The sequence below is a fragment of the Larus michahellis genome, chromosome 10 (genome assembly GCF_964199755.1).
Source record: "Larus michahellis chromosome 10, bLarMic1.1, whole genome shotgun sequence".
Taxonomy (NCBI): Eukaryota; Metazoa; Chordata; class Aves; order Charadriiformes; family Laridae; genus Larus; species Larus michahellis.
This window is the reverse complement of record NC_133905.1, coordinates 17,658,447-17,679,785: the sequence shown is the minus strand read 5'-3', so window position 1 is coordinate 17,679,785 and position 21,339 is coordinate 17,658,447. Positions and strand designations below refer to the sequence as shown.

Sequence of the window (21,339 nt, the reverse complement as noted above, 5' to 3'; positions counted from 1 at the left end):
TGACATTCATCAGGGAAGAGCCAGCACAGGGCACTTCCCCAGGGTAGTGGGGATGGGGATTCTGGGCCATAAAATACATAAAAATACAGAAAATTAAGCCGATCAGATAAGCACAGCCTCAGAGGTGTCTGCAAGCACCAGCCTTTCACCCTGGCCTTCATTAGGGCTTTGCACACATGTAAAACGAAGCCGGACCAGCCGTCAACGCAGCTGGGCATGGGGGATGCGCTGCCCACGGGCACAGAGAGCTGGGGCAAAGACGCCCGCGGGGACCCTGCTCCAAGCAGCAGCCCCTGGATGCGGGAGGTGATGCTCAGGGTTTTCTCACCCAAAGTGAAAACCCATGCTGGAAGCTAAAGTATGGCGGGGAAGGACTTGCTAATTGCCATGTAAGTGCTGACATATATGAAGCACACATATATGCTCACACAACATCGACATCAGCGGCTTCCAGTAAGTGATGCACATTAACACTCTTTTGCTTAACGAAGGTGGCAGGATGGCTGAGGGGCGCCCTGGGACGTGGCAGGGTCAGGGCTTTCCAGGAGCAGAAACTTTCCACATGGGAAGGGGTCTGGCTTTTTGGAGCCTCTCCCAGCATTCCTAGAGAGGGGCAGATGACGTGGCACCTTCATTTCAGTTCAGGTTTGGGTTGTTCTCTCAGGCGAGGCGGCTTGGGGCAAGAAGGGCTTTTTGATTGACGTTATCCCCAGCTGGTGGCTCTGAAAACTTTCTTCGTTAGCACAGACGACACAGAGGCAGGAAGGGCAGCTAACACGCTGGCGTTCTCCTTTGACTTCTGTTAGGACATGGGTTTCAAATCCCCCCTTGGGACGAAGACATCTCTTGCAGGATTTACAGCTACGCAACGCTTTGCCAGTGGTTATCAAGCTCCCGGGGCAGCGCAGAGATCCCCCCCACCCCTGGCTGCTGCCTCTGACCCTGCCGGGAGTAAGTATTTAGGGAAAGAGTAAAAAGAAGCCCCTCCTTTGGCACTTCCCTAGTTTCTAGCAGCAAGGGCATTTCCCTAGCTGCTCGCTCACATTTAATAATTTTCTAAGGAAGAGCTGATTCTGTCGGTATCATGGCATCCTCGTGGATTTCATGGATGTCAGCCTCACTCTTACAGCTCCACCAGCAAAGCCCCAGAAGTTTTATACTCTCAGGAGCAGGAGCTGGGGCAGAGTCTCGGGCAGGTGGCCAGGCCGCTGCCAAGGAAAATGCACGGGACCTGGTCCAGTATGGGCATCAGTATCTGCTGCTCCCAGGACTTCACCTGCTTTGCCTTATGGGGTATGGATATGGGCATTGGAGCCGTTTGCCTGCCAGAGGTGGAAGAACAGCAGTGCAATGGGTGAAAACCAGCTTAGCAGGAGGCTCAGCTATTATGTTTCTAAGCATCTGCTTATAAATCTCCCTTCCCTGACTATCTAGTGCACAGAAATCAGTAGGATGGTAAGTCAGGTCCTAATATCTGCAAGCTGGTGGTGCTCCCCTGCACCCCCAGTGCTTTCCTGTGGCCAGATTGCCTGCTCCAGCCGCCTGGCCATCTCGTCTTTCCTGGGGGGCAGAGACAGCTGCACGCTTGGCTCGGCAGCCGCAAAAATCCTCCCCTCTGCAGCACCAAGCAGATCTTACGCTATTTCTTTCCCTGCCTTTAGATGAGCCAAAAGCCACCTGGCTGTGGTTGCCACTTGATTTTTAGGGTGCAGCATCCGCTGCTTGATTTTAGCCACGGTTTCGTACCCGGATCCTTTCAGAAGGTTGTGCTAATTAAGAAATCATATCCCCATCAAAACCACTAAGGCAAATGCCTCTTGGTGTGCTCCACGCGCACTCCCAGGGCTTGCTGCAGTCAGCCCACCCTCCCGTCCCTTATCCTGGGTGGCAGCAATAGGAAGTTCCGCAAAGGCTGTCCTCTAATATTAAGGACATAAATTATTGATCGGCCCGGTAGCACTGCCCTGTCAAAAGGTCAGTGCTGAGACATGTCTGACACCCTCTTTTGCACATCATACAAAGGAAAACCTAATTGCACCACGGCTGCATGGGAAGGGGCTGGGATTTGCAAACAGGTTTGTTGCAGAGTTCACAATTCCCGCTGTGAAAGCTTGCATTTTAGTGCCACTTTGTATACAGTTTTTTGCTGGGTTTCTCTGAGCCCCAGCGCAGTGCAGACCACCGCGGGTGCTGTGCTTGGGACGTTTTACTGGTTTAAATAGCGCTTGTACCCAACCTCTTCTGGAAAGGGTGCCCAAGGCCACTGATTTCAGCCTGACAGCAGCTGCCCTGCAGGGAAATGGGCTTTATTAGGGAGATAAGATAACATGGGCTGTGGCAACACTTCCATCAGCCCCACTGGCATCCCAACCCCCGATGCCCAGGAGTGGGACATCTGCATAGACAAAGGTTTGCTCTGAGTGCCGGCAATAACCGAGCTGGTCCCCACAGGAGTGGATGGGCTGGGACAAGGGACTGCCGAACAAAGGAGAAGCACAGCCCTACCCCTCGTGTATCATCCTCATCTCAAGCAGTCATTTGTATTAAGGATAGCCTGATTTATGACTTGGCTGGGATTAAAACACATTTCCTTCCATAGTGATTTTACCCAGGCTTTTCAAACCTCTTCATGAACTCCAATAAATCCTTAGGAAGTCTCTGGCAGGTGGATGCCTTTAAATCTCCGTTATGCCCTTGGCACTCAGCAAACCTGACACATCCAGCCTGGCCAAGATCTGGGGGCAGGTGATCTTCAAGCATTTTCCCCTAAAGCTGCAAACCTGAAGCCTCTTTTAGGTGTTTTAGTGTAAGAAATCAGGCCATAGTGGCACAGAGAAAGCAGGGAGTGGCATGGGAAGGGGATGCAGGACAGACCCCAGGAGTCCTTACTCTCTCCAGGCGTCCAAAATGCCTCTCCTTTCCCCCCTACCCTGCGTCATCATGCTGCCACCCCTTCAATAGCTGAAAGATCCTGAAAAAATATCGCTGAAGCTTTTTCTTGTCTGCTCCACCTACCTAAAACAACCTTGTGTTCGGATGGAAGCACTGAAGCATTTCTTAAAACAGCTCTTCCTCCTGCCATTAAGCATTTAAGAGAGGAGCACCAGGGGAAACCATGTGCTTTTACCGAGGCAGGATAGAATCATAGAATCATAGAATTGCTGAGGTTGGAAGGGACCTTTAAGATCATCGAGTCCAACCTTTAGCCTACCCTGACAAGAGCCACTTCTAAACCATGTCCCTCAGTGCCCCATCTACACTTTTTTTAAACACCTCCAGGGATGGTGAATCCACCACCTCCCTGGGCAGCCTATTCCAATGTTTAATAACCCTTTCAGTGAAAACAATTTTCCTAATATCCAATCTAAACCTCCCCTGACATAACTTGAACCCGTTTCCCCTCGTCCTATCACTTGTCACCAGGGAGAAGAGGTCAGCCCCCCTCTCTCTACAACCTCCTTTCAGGTAGTTGTAGAGGGTGATAAGGTCTCCCCTCAGCCTCCTCTTCTCCAGGCTAAACAACCCCAGCTCCCTCAGTTGTTCTTCATAAGGTTTGTCCTCCAGGCCCCTCACCAGCTTTGTAGCCCTTCTCTGGACACGCTCCAACACCTCAATGTCCCTCTTGTAGCGAGGGGCCCAAAACTGAACGCAGTACTCGAGGTGGGGCCTCACCAGTGCCGAGTACAGGGGGATGATCACTTCCCTAGTCCGGCTCACCACACTGTTCCTGATACAGGCTAGGATGCTGTTGGCCTTCTTGGCCACCTGGGCACACTGCTGGCTCATATTCAGCCGGCTGTCCACCAACACCCCCAGGTCCTTTTCTGCCGGGCTGCTTTCAAGCCATTCTGCCCCAATCCTGTAGCGCTGCATGGGGTTGTTGTGACCCAAGTGCAGGACCCGGCACTTGGCCTTGTTGAACCTCATACCATTGGTCTCAGCCCATCGGTCCAGCCTGTCCAGATCCCTCTGCAGAGCCAACCTACCCTCAAGCAGATCAACACGCCCACCCAGTTTAGTGTCATCTGCGAACTTACTGAGGGTGCATTCGGTCCCTTCATCCAGATCATTGATAAAGATATTAAAGAGAACCGGCCCCAGCACCGAGCCCTGGGGGACACCACTTGTGACCGGATGGCACAGTGCTGGGAACCACGGAGAGCCCGACCGAAATAGCAATGAGATGGCGGGTGCTTGCAAAGCCCAGCTCAATTTTAGCCTCCCATTGCCTCCCTCTTGCTGCGGTGCTCCCTGCAGCATCCCCAGCATCGCATCCCCATCCCGACAGCTCCCACACTGGCCCCTCCGGCTGAACAAGCACCGAGGATCTAACCCAGCATCACCCTCCTGCAGACACCTGGGGTGGGAAGGCAGGCTGGGGGCCGCGCGTGCTCTGCGAGGCCATCCCTGCGTTGCAGATCTGGTGAACGAAATCATGTTGACCTGGAAACCAAGCGCTCGTCAGGACTGATGGGAACGCAGTGCTGCCCGGCCAGCAGAGCATGTAGCAGCCCCGGCCCCGACTGCCGGGGGTCATGTCGTCCCCACCAGCTGCTTTGTCTGCCCATCATCACCTTCCCTGCTCTGCCTTATTTTGGGGGGTGGAGGGTGGCGGAGGGAGGGTGTTGGTGAGTCGCTGTGCTTTGCAGTTGCTGTAGCAACTGTAGTGTCTCTGGCGGCAGGAGCACGTTTCCTGCAGCCAGCCGGAGTGTGAACTAGTTACTTGCAAGCAGATTATTTTTTTTTTTTACTTTGCTAGAAAAAAGCCCCCCTCTGGCCCCACCACCAGCAGCCGGGGCCCGGGAGGTGCTGCTGAGGTAGCAGCAGAGGCGCAGGACAGCCCACGTGCGGAGCCGGAGGGATGCTGCTGCATCTTCCTGCTCCTGGGCCATCTTCTGCACGTGAGTCAAAGCCTCAGCACCTCCTTCAGACCCTCCGCTGCTGCCCCTCAGCTCCTTGGCAAGGAAAACCTTTCCCTAATCCAGTCTCGAAGGCAGGGTGGGTTGCTGCAGCTGTCCAAGCTCCTCCCCAGGGCAGCTCAGACCTGAATTGATTTCCACGTGAATTAGAGCATCTGCTTTGGTGGGGGGAGGGATCAGTCTGGATCAAAACATTCTCAGCAGCAGAGGATCAGCACAAGCTTCTCCAAGCTACTTCCCTGATTCATGACTTTTAAATAATAGAGCTCTTTTCACAGGCTGGATTTACAGGGTGCCCGTTTCCAGCCATCTTGTAAGACTTTGCCTCCTAAATCCCGTCACTCCCCCATTTCCATCACCTTCGTACATCACAAGCCCTGACCTGCTCTCCCCTCCTTTTCTCTTTGAGAAACCGGAGAGGTGGAGCTCCTTGAGACAGCCCCTGAAATGCTCTGGTGCCTCTGCTCTGAGCCCCAGCAACTTGGCCATGGCACTGGCATTTAACCTCGAGGCACGTTTCTCCAGTGTGCCGCCCTTGTGCCAGGGCCATCCTTTGACCACGGGCCACCCACATCCATTCGGGGCCCATCAGCCTGGTTTGGGCTCCACCCTGCATACGTGACTCGTTTCCCTCTTCCTCCAGAAACGTGACTTCATGTTCAGTTCAAATAAAGCCTACACTGCTGGCCTCTGCCCAACCCATCCAACAGTTCACATGAGCTGGTAGATACGCAGGAGAACAAAGGAAACAAACGTTTGCTTCCGCGTTGTTCATCACTCATGGCTCTGCGTTGCATCTGTTTTGGTTTCATTTGCAGAACTAAGCCCCAGCCTTGCACAGAGACCTGCCCTGCTATTCCAGACAGTGATGAGCTCTGATCCAGCCTTTCCACCACCTGCCTTTGGGAGGGCTGCGGCTGCTGCCAGAGAGAGCAGGAATTGCAAGTAGGGTTGTTCTTCACAAGAGGGGGAGGCAAAAAAGGACTGAGTTGCTCCCACCTTGAGAGTCCATCCTCTAAGTGTTTCCTGGTGGGAACCAACCTACCTACCTTCTTTCCTTCCTCAGGTGGTCACCTTCACCATGAGATAAGAGATGAGCACTACTCCTCAGGCAGGGGCTGTTGTCACCCAAAATAGTTTTTTTTCACCCCAATCATCACTTGATGTGTCTTTTATTAGCTGTCATTTTCAGGGCTGCAGCTAGAGCTTTACATTCCCTGGGAAGTTTTCTTGAAGAACAGGTTGGCCAGTTGGGGAATGTTTCACTGCTATTTTCAGCCTGGGACGTTTTCCCTTTTTTTCTTCAAAGTACAACAAAAAACCTGTCAACAAGTCACAAAAGAGTGATCTCAGTCTAAAATACGAGCCCTGGCACGGGAGGGCATTTGACTCAGAAGCCACTTCCCATCTTTGGAGACCTGAAGTATGTTCCACTTCGTCATCCTGAAGGTCTTTAAACGCTTATAAAAACAAAGTTTATTTATCCGCAGTCAGAACAGCCTATCTATTATCTTGAAGGCTGAATTCAGAAAGTTTCTTCAGAAATTTATTGGTTTCATTCCTACCAGTCTGAACAGAAGTTTTCCACAGAGTCTGTCAAAATACAAATGTCTCAATTCCAATTTCCTTCAATCTTTAGCAAGACATCACATTAATTGTGTTAAAAAGCACTTTTATTAGTTACTGAGAAAGCAGGAGTCTGGCAGCTCTTTTTGACCACTAGCTATTCACATTTGTGAAGTCTGCTTTAACAGTGGTTTGATCCAGTGCAGTGGTTTTCTCCACCAGCAAACTCAGCAGTGCCTGGAGCCAAAGAGACCAGCTCCAGGCAAGGATTATTGGTTTCTGGTCTCAAGGGCTCCTACTGCTGCTCGGGCAAAGCCTTTCTGTCCCTCTCGAGGCTTCTCACATCCCCACTGCTGGAAAAAATGGAGCAGTGGAGGCACATGGTCAGCCTGAGGCCAGGGAGATCCATGAGAGCAGGCATGAATCCATACAGAATGGTGTAATTTCTTCTACACCTGTGATGCTTTCAAGAGGACTTAGGGAAAGATCTAACAGCTTTGGATTTGTCTGATTTTGAGTACGGCTCCGTTGCAGCCAACAGCTCAACCTAGTGATAATGTGGCATCTACTTTGCAAGGGAAAGGTGGTCATGAAAAAAACCAGCAATTCCCAGTCCTCTGCCCATCTGATCTCCAGGGGATGCTCTGGGATCGCTCCTGCCAACATTTGGTCATGCTGGAGCTGTGTGGGCAGCCAGAAACCCAGATTTCCCATGTGATTCCTGGCATCAGCCCTCCCGGCTTCCTTTATTCAACAGCAGAGCACACGGAGCAGGATACCCACGGCGTGCGTCTCAGCACATCATCCAACTGCAGGATGCACACAATTCCCTACGATACAAGCACCAGGGTGAGGTACAACTGCGTTGTTAGCATTTAATGAGGAAACTTGGCTCTACTACATGTTTGCTATTGACTGTCCTGTTCTAAACAAGGTGACAGACGTTAAGTGGCATTAAATGACACAAATTGAGGTTGGCCTTTCCCTCCTGGCGTTTTTTTCAGCGTCCCCAATGCCACACCAAGCTGAGTCCCTGCTTATGCTTCAGCTCCGAAAATACTTTAAGGAGTGTCAACACGCGCACGCACAACCCTCATGTGCAAGAAGGCAGTGCTCTGATAATTGAGATGTTATCACTGAAAGACTGAGCGGGTTTCTCTTAGCTGTCGCAGCTTGGCTGTGGAGAGCTTATGAAAAGAAAATACATAAACTGGGGCTTACTTGAAATAGCCAGCACATCAAAACGTGGAGATTTCTGGAAGCAGCCATGCTGGGAAGCAGTACGCATTAACCATCTGGTTATAAGACCCCTCTTATGGTTGTGTTTTGCTGTAAATACCATAAGCATTAATGTTGCAAGCTGCAAATATTGGCAGGGGTGGTAGGACTGCACCCATCCATCTCCAGAACCACCTCCATAAGCACACTCACATCCTCATCTTCCAGCTGGGCATGTGCAGACACCCCATGTGCAAAGATGGGCAGGATAAACGCAAGTGAGAGCCCAAGATACGTTGGGAGCAAAGATGTTCCTGCAAAAATGGCTTGTTGGTTCCTTGGGTATCTGTGCAGGGATCCACCTGTCAACATAAACCCAGAAAGATGAGCTTTCAGACAGGAGGAAAAGCTGTACCACCCGAAAAGCCCAGCCCAGCTCTTCTCACAACCCGCTTTGATCCACCATCCGTTTAACACAAACTCACCTGGGGAAAATTAATTCTCTTAGGCTTAAGGATGGGTATCTGATACACAAATCTTACAGCTCTGGGAGCCATAAAGCAGCTGAAGATATTTTGATTGGAAAAAATGCCTTCTCAACCTCACTTGCTGTCGAGAGTGCCCTGGAGGATCTAGAGGCCTCTTACCTACAAAAGTGCAAAAGATCAAGCCCATGGGGCGACAAACGTCAGAAAAGGCCTTTATTCAGCACAGGTCTTTCATCTCTTTCTTTAATTTTAGGACTCCCCTCAAAATTTTAGACCACAGATGTGGCAGTTAAGGGCTAAGCAAGGTCTGATCACAGCTTCTGCACAGGACAAGGCTCCTGCACGGAAGAGCAAGCACCAGTGCAAACGTATGCTGGAGGGACCTCATTGCCCATAATTTAGTCCAATTTTGCTTTCAAGTGCTGGCCTAATCATGATTGCTGGAGATCAGACAGCATAATATTAGGGTGCCAAGACCTGATGCTCTCACACATGCTGTTTTTACACTTGTATTATTCACCAGCCTCATCAGAGCTAGGCCTGACTTCTCCTGGCTGGATGGATGGAGAGGAGAATGAGGCATTTCCATTATTTAGCACTTGGACACGGCCACATCCAGCCTGAAAAACAGCCCTGTCACATGCCCTTTGCACGGCTGAGGAGAGCCTCAATTACACGGCAGTGGCCATGCATGGGCCACCAGCCCCGCTGTTTACAGGAAGCACCGGCACAGAGCATGGAATTAGAAAGACCGCAAGGAAGTGAGGGATTATTTACTGGAGATTAAAGGACATGGAAAAACCACAGGACAAATCAGTGGGGCCTAAGCAATGGTAGCTGCTATTTCAGTCTTCCAGCTGCTGGCATTCATACTGGTCATGCTACAACAGGAGAATCTGGGAGGAATTCAGCAGGATGAATGGTCGCTCTGCTTTTGGACCAGTAAAACACACTAAAGAATAGGCCTTAAACCTGCTGGAAGGACGGGAGGGATGTCTGCTCTACTCCTTCCCTTCTTCAACCATTCCCATGAGTCCTTTTTCTCCCCAGGTGTGATTCCTGCTCTTGAACTGCATCCCCAGGTCAAGCAGCTCCGGCCAGACCTCCCTGCCAGCAAAAACACTGGGATGTGCCAATGAGTTAGCCCAAACTAGTCAAGATAAAGCATCTGCTCAAACCTGGAAAGAAATGAGGTGGGTGCTGAGGTCTGACATCTCGAGACCTTCAAGACAGCTGCAGTGCCAATGAGAGCTGGTGTTTCTTGGAATTTCCATGGAAAGGGGGGAAACCACTGTGTGAAGGTTAATCCTGATCCTCCAATCCAATCCAGTCTAGCTCGATCCCTCTCAAGACCATTTCTCCAGGCTTTTGCCTTTCTTTTAAGCACCCGCAACCTCCTTTCCCCATACAAAGTTCAAACCCATCAGCACAATCTCTAACGGGAAGCGACGCAGACAGAGCTTGGGGCCAAGCAGAGACACAAGTGACAAGACACCCTTGTTTTAAGTGCCTCGGTTCGAGTGCCCATGAGTTCACCTAATTTTTGGTGAGGTCTGCGTTTCAGCTAAGACTGGCCACCAGGATTTCAGTGTTTGCTCACAAGCTCTGAAATTTGGGCTCAGGTCTCGTCTCAGTGCGCGTCCACCTCTACCTGCAGCTGCACAACTGCTGCTCCCACCCCTCTCCAGGATTGCCGTGTACTAAACCACTTTTCCCAGAAAATCCCACAAGATTTTCCAAATGCTTGAATACACTTTCTCTAGCATTTTGCTCCTGGCAGGTAAACTGTTTGCAGTGCTGCCGTCCTCCTCCCACAGCCACGCTGGAGATTTTGCCTTCACTTGTCACTGCCACTGGCAGGGAGTTTTGGGGTAGCACCCAAATCCCCCACCAAGCCCTTTCCCAGCGAGTCAGGTGACTCGTTTGCTGTCTCTCCTTCCAAAGACATACATGTCACTTTGTTATCTTCCCCTCCGGCCTCCGCTGCATCTCAGTGCCACGCAACATCAGGCCACAAAGCCACATGCCAAGTGACAGCACCCCCCGTCCATCCCCACCGTTGATGCAGGTGGAGCTCCCACCACCACCTCCACCAGAACAGCATCTCCAGCCCTTTGTGTTCAGTGGTGATTCAGCCCTGACTCAACGGGAAGGTGGCCACGGACTGAAACCCCAGCCCTGCTCCCTGCACGGTCCGTGGTTAACATGATCCTGCTGGAAATTACAGAGCTCCGGCACAGGCGGCGGGAGGGAGGCTCCCCTTGGCGAGGAGGAGCCCACAAGAGGCTCCCACTGACATTCCTTCCTTCTCCCTCGCCCTCCATCCATGCGGTGGGGTGAACACAAACAGCACGTTGCCTTCATGTTTGACCCAGAGCAGTGCTTGGCTGCTGGTGCCGCACCACAGGCTCCGTCTGGAGACCAAACAGTAGCTCAGTGGGTTTGCCTTTTTTTTTGTGTGTTTTGTTTTTTTATTTTGTTCTCCCTACAAATATAGAGAAAGGATGAATGAGCTTATTTTACAGCCTCAGAGGAATACCCAGCCATTGTTAGCCTGACACATGCTGCAAAAAGTGACGGCTAAGAAAATAAAAGCTTATTCTTTCCTGAATGGGTTGGCTGAAAAAAAACCACCCCACCCCACCCCAAAATCCCTTCCATGGGCCAGCAGCAGCGTTTCCATCAGCTACGTGTCTGGTCTGCAACACAGTGACTTCCAGAGCAGGACCTGACCTGCTGCACGTAACAAAAGGAAAGTGAAGATCCGGGTTTACACCATTTTTGAGGAGTTTGAAGAGCACCGTGCACCCAGCCCGCCCTCCCCTTGCATGTGCCACCCAGCACCATGTCCCCATCCTGGGCTCCGGGCAGGCGGAGGGGAGGCAATGCCATCCCTCTGCAGACACTAACATAGCAACTCTCCAGAGTATTTCCTTCTCTCAATTCTCTGCATCTAGAAAATACTGTCGCAAGGTCTAAAATTCCTCGTTCCCAGCTGAGGCTCAGGCACCTGCGATGCCTGATCATTTCAGAGATGATGGGACACTGAACGTGACAACCTCCACTTCACAGAACCAGCATTGCCAATAAACAGGTTCAACGGCACTTTCCCCCCTTGGAGAGGAGGACTAAGAGCCAGGGCATGCAGAGAAAATAGCCATGCCACAGCTGCTCAATTAATTAACTCAATTAATTTTAACCAGGACCTCTTGGGTTATTTCACTGCAGCCATCTCTGCTGGGAGAGCCGGGCGCCGTCGCCTGCTGCAGCCTTGTCTCAAGCAGTAACCTGCCTCCGGAGCCATTTTTCTCTCCACTCATCATATAACTTGCTTCTGCCACCAATTCACATAATTCTCCCTATTATTGAAGCCGTAAAATCAACCTCAGGAGCTCAGAGTCCTCAAATGGGGATTCAGAGTTTGGAGTCTGTGGCCGTCTTGTGCAGTTCAGTGACATGTGAAGGGAAAGAAAAAAAATCCCATTAATAGAATAAACCCTCAATAATTTCACCCAAACAAACTTCCTACTCAAAGCAGTGCTTTTTAAAAGATCGATTAAAAAAAAGGCAGGAAATGTGGGTGAATATACTCCTTCCCTGTTGCAGCTGCAATTCTGCTTTCAAACACATCTGATTGAGGAGACTGGCTTGGATTTCTACGGCTGCATGCTATTTTTCCTGCTTTATTTGTGTTCAAAATGGCTGCAAAAAGGAGCTAAACCAGAAGGCTGGGGATGCAGTCCTGGATGCTGAGCCATCGCTTCCCTCCATCCTCCTGCCCTGCATACATAAGGGTCCCGGGAGCAGCGATGGAGAGGACGGAGGCGGCTGAGATTGTGTCTGAGACCATTTCCTTCCTATTGCTGATGTGTGCATCAGTGGGTGCGTTAATTTAAGGAATAAACAGTGACTTTTTTTTTAAGTCTATAAAACCAGGAGACCAGCTCCCTTACTAATACCAACAGAGAGCAAAAGGGGGCCCAGGCAACGTTATCAGCTGTGGCACCAAGCCCTGGTCTGTCGGAGAAGCGATGCACCACGAAGGGGAGGAGATCTCATCTTTTATTAAAGGCAGCCGCATACCCGTTCACGGCCGCACAGCGCCCTTAATAACAAAACCACCGACCAACCTTTTCAAGGGGTTAACGTTCGAACAAATTGCAGTGAGGAACAAAAAGAGGACTTAATTTTTTTTTTTTTTTTTTTTTTTTACTTATTAAATGGCCAAAGCTTTAAAAATGTGCTCCAACAGGCTGGCAAGAGCCTCCTCCCTGCGCCGGTGCAGCCGCCGGCTGTGCTTCACCATCCGGCTGCTTGGGGAGGGGGCGAGAGGCGGAGAGAGATGGTGCAGGGGGGACGTGTCCATGAAATACCCGGTATTTCATGGATTCCCCTGCACTGAGCGGGGAGCGGCAGGCTGCCGCAGGAGCCTCATTATGTAGAGGCGCAGGCAGGGGACTGGCTTGGTGACAGCAAGTCTGCTCAGTCGCAGATCAAATGGCTTAATAGAAACTGGATCCAACTGGTCCAGCCTTGTGGGTTTTGATTTAAACTGCAGTTATAAGGTGTGATTAGAGGCGGGGGACACTGTGCCAAGAGCTCAGATGTGAAGCAAAAAACATATATTTAAAAAAAAAATCCTTCCCCTAAACCTATACATGTTTTTCCATCGTTAACTCTTTGCCTGCCGCTGCCAGACGCCCGAGGGAATGCTGGGCCATCCGAGGACGCCTTCGGTGCCGCTGCTTAAATGCGAGGGCTGTGAGAGCTCTGTCAGCACCACAGAGGAATTTGGCCACTGGAGTACTAACATTTATGGGTTTGGTATTAATAATAACCACAGCAGAGCTTCGTAGGGACTGACTGAGTCTTTCCTGCCACCGCGCCTGAGAGCAAAGGAAGCGGATGGCCTCCCCCAAGGCCCCGCGATGTCCAGCGATGGCTGGAGCAGGGGTTGTGCTTTGGCTGCCTTCTTTTTGGGTTACTCCCATACAGTGGAGGAGGCGGCAGTGCTTTTCTGGAAATGGTTAAACGAGGTACCTTTCTCCTATCTCCACCTAGTTGCCCAAAACTCAAGAGTTAATTTGGCAAATGGAGACCTTTGGAGATGTTAACGCAGTTCAAACCTTCAGCCCATATGGATAAAATCGCAATTCAATGAAATTGCTGGTTCTTTATCTTCATGTGGCATCATCACGCAGTTAATTTCAAGCTTTCCAGTAAGCTGTAATATATCTTTTAACCTAAGAGCTCTTTTGCATGACACTGAAATAGGTCCCAGTCTATATACATCTGCTGCCAAGACAAATGTATGGTTCAGCAGCAGTAAAGAGGATATAAAAGACTCCCACGTTACAAATGTAGGAGGAGAGGATATTTTAGCATGGCAGTGGTTACACTTTTGGCAGCTTCGCTATAATAAACTTTGTTTTCAGAGCCTTAAAATATTCCCTGTGCAGTGAAGACTGACATATTTGCTTTCAGTGGAGCTGTCTCAGGGGCCAGGGCTGGTGAACGGAGCTCAGGAACATGGGGGAACACAAAGAAGACGGAGTTAATATCACCCTAAGTTTAAACAGGGTATTTCCTCACAAAATTTAAGTATTTACAAATGCCACAAGGTCCTGGTAGGACTATTTCCATGAATGCAGATGGGCACTCAGGAGGTACCTTCACACAGCGTGCTGAACACCAGGGCTGTTTCAGAAGCTAGGGCCAAGGCAAAGATGCTGAAAGTGCGGGCCAAGGGCCAAAAATACGAGGGAAAAGGGATGTAAGACACCAACTTTATGTAGGAAAAGTCTTTGGAGGCCTCCACTATCTTACCATCTGATAGAGATCTCAAGTCACCTGCCAGGATGCCGCTGCTGGGTGCCCGTCTGGACCTGAGATGTTACTGCCTCGACGCCCATCGACCCCATCTACAGCTCCAGGTGGTCACTGGCTTCCATGTGTCTTCCAAGTCATCCTGGACGCAAATGATCTGCTCAGGCACCGAGTTACCTAAGGAGAAAATCTGCATGGATGGCCCATACCTTAGTGCACTCTGGGACGGCAAAAGTAGCTGCGAAACTTTGGTCCGGGAAATTTTTTGAGCAGAAAAAGAGAGCTTGTCTCACGCAGCTGATAGGAAAAGCAGGCGACAGGGGCAGCATAATGACTCCAAAGTTATTGCCTGCTCTCTGCCTCCCCATGAGGCAAGGCAGGGTTGTCCTACAGGTCCCCGGATGCCATCACCATGATGCTGAGGGTAGTGCACTCTGTGAATGACCACTGTTTCTCTTTCTCTGGGAACTTAGCCCAACAAGGGAGGACACAAAGAAGAGTGCTTTGAAACTTTAGGAGGGATTTCCAGACCCTTAGAGCCTCAGCTGAATGAGAGGCAGAGCAGAGAGGAGCAGGAGAGAGGTGGCTTCCTACCACCTCCTGGTCCCCGTACCCCCAAATGACATTTCCCAGGGTCCAACCTGCAGCAGGAAAGGGGTGAAGTCTTTGTGTGATTCACATCAGTGTGAACCATCAATTTCTTGCAGAAGGGATATCTGAGAGTTCAGACAGGCCAGATTAGAATAGCAAAGCAAGCATGAAGCCATGGTCTGCACAAGAAAATATTGGGAAACGGGCAAATGTTGACCTAGCCCAGGGCATGGGCTTAGTATCAAACCCAAGAGGAGCTCCAGTAAGTGGGTGCAGCAGGACTTCTCTGTGTCAGGTGCAGTCCAGACACCTAGAGATTTCAGTGGGTATGGAGGGCCAAGCTTAATAATGGCATAAATAACTGAACAAAGCTGTTTTGTGATGCCTTATGTATGCGTACAATCCCAGAGATTCAGCCTCGCTAGTTAGTTTTTCTAAGCCAGCAAGAAAAAAGACTTCTTATTATCAATCCTCCTTAGAAAAGGTCATTGCAACTTGTCCTGAACTTGTATGGGATCTTGGCATGGAGGATTTTGAGAGCATGTGATGGCATTATAGTTTCATGCTAATCCGTCCTTATTGTGTGCTATTAATAATAAATAAAAATAACAGCTTCCTAATCCACAGGTTACTAATTGTGGGAAAACAGTGTTTGTCAGGGCCTTAGCAAGCGCTTAAAAGTGTCACACTTCTGTATTTATTTACTAGGCAAGTGATTGTATAAACACATTGTTACTAACCTGCGCATCTGGATTGCCAAACCCACACAGCTCCTCTTGCACGACAAAGCCCTCCCGTCTTCAGAAGAAACCCTGCACCGCACGAGGCTGCAGTCGCGGGGCTGCGCAAGGGATGACCCGACCCCTTTTGTGCACAGACAACCCGGGGGGTTTGGCGGTGCCTCACCTGTGGCAGGTTTGTTTGGGATTCCTAAGGAGTTAAAGAGGAAAAAAAAAATAAGTTATTTTGATAGTCGATCAAGTATCAAAGGAACAAAAATAACCAGGTACTTTTGCAACCTGCAGGCTGAGCCCTCTAACATGGAGCCAGGTGTATATTCCTGCCTGGGGTGAAACTCCCCCTGGTTCAAAGAGGCCGCACGACAGCACTGGGGCTCTGATCTCCGCAGATGCGCCAGGCCCAGGAGAAGGTCTCGATTTCAAACTTCAGAGAAACGTTTTCATCTTATTCGCCCTCTCCAAAGAGCAAGGTGAGGCAGTTCCTAAGGGGAAATCCCACACAGAACGAGAAATGCTTTCCTCCTCTCATCTTTGCAGCACAGGACAAGGAACCAAATGACCTCCTAGATGTGAGCAACGAACAAGACAGCGAGGGTCTTCCACCGGGACTGCAGGGACACTCCTGTCCTCTATGCACACACAGCAATGGGGTCCTGCACCCTCAGAGCGAGGACGCATTGGCCAACGCTTTGTCAACCAGAGAATAAAGATGAACTAGTCCTAGAAATAAACCTAACCCCAATCTCTGCTCCACTGAAAAAGCCTTCCCTTGTATATCTCTCACACCGAGAAGGTGCCTGGGTTCAACCTCTGCTCATCCTTCTGTCCCAGTGTACGGCGCGGCACCAGCCACCCACTCCTAATTAATTTGATGGGTAACTCGGCAGCACTAATCACCTCAAGTTACCTTGGCCACGGAGCGCGGCGGATCCTTCCACAATGAAACAGCACGGCAGGAATTATCCCAATCCATAATTGCTCTGAGCAGACAATAAACCAGCTCACGCTGGTGGAAGTAGCCACTCGGAGGTAATAACCCAGTGAGTAACAATAATGGCAGCAGATACTTGATAAAAAGCAGGGAACAAAAGAGAAAGCTTTCTCCATTATACAAAGAACGGATGTTTTCTGTTTGCTTCCTTCGGTTCAGAAATGCATTTAGCTATTTGGAGAGCGATGGAGTACAGCTCACCCGCACGCACAGCAAAAGCGTGTTTCAGGCTGGGGGAGGAAAGGATCTTTTTCCACTAGTGAGATCATGGGCAGGAAAATCAGTTTTCTCCTTTTAATCTTTTTTGGATTTCTACCCAGCCACTACCCAGGCATTTTATTTTCTTCAAGAGAAATGCCCGTATGTTGGGGAAAGAACCCCCAACCTGCTCTGGGGTGGTTTAAAAAAAAAGGGCACTGAAATGCAGACGTGCTTGTTCCCCCCACCCATACGCTTGCGAGTGCCCAAAGCTGGGCAATGGGAGGGATGGGCAATGCTCATCTGAGGAAAATCCCTAAAACCTGGGGCTTACGTGTGCCTCCTGCTTCTGCTCCTGCATATGGCTTGTGACTGCTCGCTGCCCAAGCCCTTCGCCCTGTGACTGCTGGCCCACAGCTCGGCTCCCCTGGCCCGAGCCTGGAGCTCGCACGGGGGCTATCACCCACCCACCCCTGCTCAATCGGTCCCTGAGAGCAGGACATCAAGACATGAAAGATGGAATAGTAAAACCCGAGGGGCTCAGCATGGGGTTTAAAGACCCAAGCGCCCAGCTGGGCACAAGGCGACCCCGCTCCAGCCGCGCCGAGGTTTGCTCTGCAGAATGAATAAGCCTGAAGACAGCCATCTGCAGTGAAGAGCGTACCAGGGGAAGGCTCTGCAGGACTGCAGAGGCTAAGCGCTGCTCATTAAAGTGCCAGAGAAATGTGAATGAAGCAGATGAATGGATGAAGAAATGAATGAAGGAGGGAAGAGGAAGTGAATGAATATTGCATTGACTTGGTGCCTTTCATCCTGGGATGGCGGAGTTGTGCAGCGCAGCTGATGGGCAGGAACCACGTCGGTACTCCCCAGAGAGACCCCCGGTCAAAACAAATCAGATTATTTCCTGTTGACAGAGCCCTTCAGGGGGAGGCGAACAGGGAGATGTGGCATATGGATTCACATTACTTGAAGCACGAGGCTTTCCCCAAACAAAATCCTTCTGATTCCCCCTTAATCAATGTGACAGATCATTACTTTTTGAGTTGCTCTTGTTCTTGCTATTCCAGACACTGCGTGATTTCCATGGCAACGACATCCCAGCCATCCCAGGCCTTTTCCTAACCTCTGTCATCTTGCTGTCGAGTCACAACAGTGCATAACTGGGAGAGATGAGCAGCAGGGTCACAAAAGTGCCTTTTGGCACTGGGGGGGTTAAAGACCCCCCCTTTTCACCCCTACGCAGCCCAACCCTGTGCACCCCTGGGAACCTCTCGCAGCCACATGCGGCACAGGGCTTGAAGGCAGCTGTGAGGGAGCATGTGGAATTGAAAAATAATTTTCTGGAGGTTTTATTGTGCTGTTCTTGAATGCAATCAGCTGAACCCACTGCTCAGCTTGACCATGACCAGGATTCAGGGTGTTTTAAATGGAGATGATGAGATGGAGCAAGCAAGATGCTGCTGCTCACTTGGTAATGTAGAGCGGGGTCTGGACTGAACCCGGATGCTTTGGGGAGGAAAGAGAATCCAGCTTCACTTCTGGTTTGGAGGAGAAAGCATAGTCTCTTCTTCTTTTCCACCTTCTGAAAGAAAAACTAGCCTGGGATGTGATTCCGCTCCTCAAGTGCTGCAGGTTTGAAGGCAACCTGGTGTGACTGCCAGGAGCAGCACGCACAGATTCAAAGGAGCATCCAGCCTGGCTTGAACATGGTGCCTCCGATCACCCCTCAATGCCAGTTTGATCCCTCTTGGCTGTATGGACCTGGAGTGTCATTGTCCCTCCAACACAATCCACCTGCTCCTCTAGCAGCCGGCTGCTCACGTCTGCAATGCTGCCGAGCGTGGCCGTACAAGCCATGTTGCAAGACGTTAGTAGGATATTTAAGGCTGGATGCAAAGCTCAGGGACCATCCATGGGCTTCAAAGTAGGTTTTGGAGCTGACCTCAAGAGCACAAAGCCTGCTGCGCAAGGGGGTCCGGGTACACGGACACTACTGTGCTGAATGAAACGGTGCCACAAGCCTTGCTCACATAGTAACTGCCTCCCCTGCCCGCAGGAGCTGGAAGCAAATTGTTTGTTTTTTCCTCTTTCACTTCTCTTGCTCCCTCTAGCAAGCAGCTTCCCCTCCGAAAGGCCAGGAAGGATTTGGGGTGGCTGAGTGCCACTGCAGGAGCCGGAGCCCGGCCAGGCAGAGCATCTCCCACCCTGCTGCTGGGAAAGGGCTGCGGTACTGCACGTAGGGATGGATGGGCATCATCGTCCGTCCCTTCTTCAATCATATCACCCTTTGGATTCAAACAGGTTTCACCCCCATGCAACAAGGTTTTTTCCTGCCAGAGGTTTGGTTTGCAACCCCGCCTCCGCATTTTTCATAAGCCACGTTGAATTTCATGGTAACCCTGCAGAGTTATTGCCCTATAACAAACACAATTGCTGCACGAGATTAAGTACACCACTTATCTCGTCCAAATATTAACGAGCACCAAATGTAGGGCACCAGGCCTGCTTCCCCATCTGCCCACAGGGAGTTTGGCCACTGGGTCTGGCGGTTGCAGGACTGGACCCAGACAAGGGGATCCATTTGCAGACCGGGCCAGCAGCTTCCTTGAGCAAGGCTGGCCGCTCAAAACCTCTGTGCCAGAGTTTTTACAGTTGCTTGAACAAACCCCATTTATTTAGCTACCCTTCACACCAGGACAAAAGAGGTGCTCTCTCCTGCCATAACTCGAGCTGAATTGCTTTACCTGTCTGTTAATGCTCTGCACTTGGGGGCCAGAGGTTGTCGGTTGAATCTGGGACCAGTTCCTTGGCCCTGCGCTGTGAAGCAGCTGGATGGGTTCGGAGGTAGCATCCGTGCTCACACTGTGGTGTCATCCCCGAGTTTATCAAGACAAACTGCTCCATGGAGGACCCCAGCAGGGGCAGCCAGAGCTGGGACATCTTTGGTGCTCATGGTCTGAGAGGGGGCAAACCTATAGGAAGAAAAGGGAGCGTATTTCTGTAACGCTGTCAGCTACCCTGCAGGAGCCCCTCACACTGATACAGCACTTAGCACTGAATCCAAATATATTCAGACAACTTTATCAAAAACAGAGGTTTAAAACAAATAATGTGGTAAAACCTGGATTGAACAAGCTGTCAACATCCCCGTTATACTTAAAATAGGGGAAAGAGCTGTAACCCCTGGGGTTTATAGGGATTATAGGAGTATAGCCCCTATAGGGAGCTAGGGGTATAGCCCAGCTCAGGGTTAACCCCTTTGCCAGCACTGCAAAGGGATGGGTGACCCTGATGCCACCCATCCCAGAGAGCTTTCCGGAAGAGGTTCGGCTGCACCATGCGCTGGGTGATGCTCTGGGGCCGCGTGGGCAGGACCAGAGCTGAGCTGCTCCTTTTCAGTCCCCCAAGCGGCTCAGGCAGAGCCAGACCAGGCTGCGCAGAGCTGGAGCCCAGCTCCCTCCACCCACACGGACACCGCTTGGGAGAGAGGAAGAGAGAAAAAAAATAATCCAACCCTACAGAAAACAAATTGAGACTTACCTCGGTGTTTTCGCCTGCCACCCCCATCGCTCCCCTTCAGCCTAATCATTCTCTTCCTCTTCAATCAAGGCCAATTTGCAAGAGGAGCAGCTCCCAGCGCCTGAGTGCAAAAGCCTTTAATTACTGTCATCTGGGAGGCTGTGCCAGGCTCCCCTCCGGTGCCTTTTCATACTTTTCGGAAGACGGTGCTCCAGGACCTGACGCCCCCAACATGCCATTTGTCAGGCTTTATTTTAAATAAACACTCACTGCCTATTACGAGGCTGGGGAGAAGGTTCCTGGCAGTCCATCTGTGCTGCTGCTGCTGCACTGACATGGCGATTGCATCCAGGCAGTTACTGATTTCGGCTGCCTCCCTGGGTACCAGCCTGGCATCAGCCTCCTGCGCATGGCGGCTCACGATGCACAGGCCCCAAGAATTGCCTCGCTCTGTCTCTCCTCCTGTTTCTCGACCAGACTCACACTGGGCATCAAACTGGGGATGGAGGCAAGAGTATAAATGGGGTGAGAAAAGGACAAGGCAAATTTGCGGAGGCCAGGCTGACTGTTAAATGAAGTGGCTCCAAAGCATCCCCTCCCGCACAAGTCCCCAAGCCCGCATCCCTGGGAGCACAATCCCCATGGGGATGCATGCTCCTTATGTACAGCATGGGTTTTGGTGTCAGTCAGGGGTTTGTATTTTATCCTGCATGGGAAAACATGAATGCAGAACTTACATAAACCAACTTAGCACATCCAGCAAGCAGGGGTGGGAAACCACCCTGCTGCTGCTGCTGCCTGCCCTGCCACGCTGCAGGCAGGACGCAGGGCTGGATGGCCGGTTGGGGCGAGCCAATATGAGTTGCCTTAAACACAGCCTGAGCTGACACCTGGGCCTCTGCCAGCACAGCGAGCTTGCAGCTTGGGCTCAGCATACACTAAGATACGCTGGAGAGGATGCCAGAAGGTTTCCAGATGTCCCGGGCCAGCACCCTCGCGACGCGCTCTATGAATTACACCCACCAGAGCTTCTAATATTTCATCTTGGGAGCATCACCTATGGCAGAGAAGAGCTGCAGAGGAGGAATTCTGGGAGGCTCTGCCAGTGGGTGGCACTGCATAACCAGCAGTAGGGAAGAAGCAGCAGAGCGAGGGTAGAATACACACACACAGAGACACGGACACTGCCCGAGGGATCGGATACGGAGCATCGTGGGGATGATGCAGCCCGGCTGGCAGGAGCAGGAAAGTTGCTGGGGTGGGAGAGGGATGAGCAGAGC

At 51.0% G+C, this 21,339-nt stretch overlaps 1 long non-coding RNA gene across 1 annotated transcript; it reads right to left on the bottom strand.

Moving 5' to 3' along the window:
* Positions 1-6,447: 6,447 nt before the first annotated feature.
* On the bottom strand, positions 6,448-20,918 carry LOC141749523 (uncharacterized). The gene is made up of 5 exons (XR_012589389.1): positions 20,081-20,918; positions 19,285-19,512; positions 15,349-15,538; positions 14,042-14,194; positions 6,448-8,065 (listed from the first exon to the last, which is right to left on the bottom strand). It is a non-coding gene; the product is annotated as an uncharacterized LOC141749523 (long non-coding RNA).
* Positions 20,919-21,339: the final 421 nt, after the last annotated feature.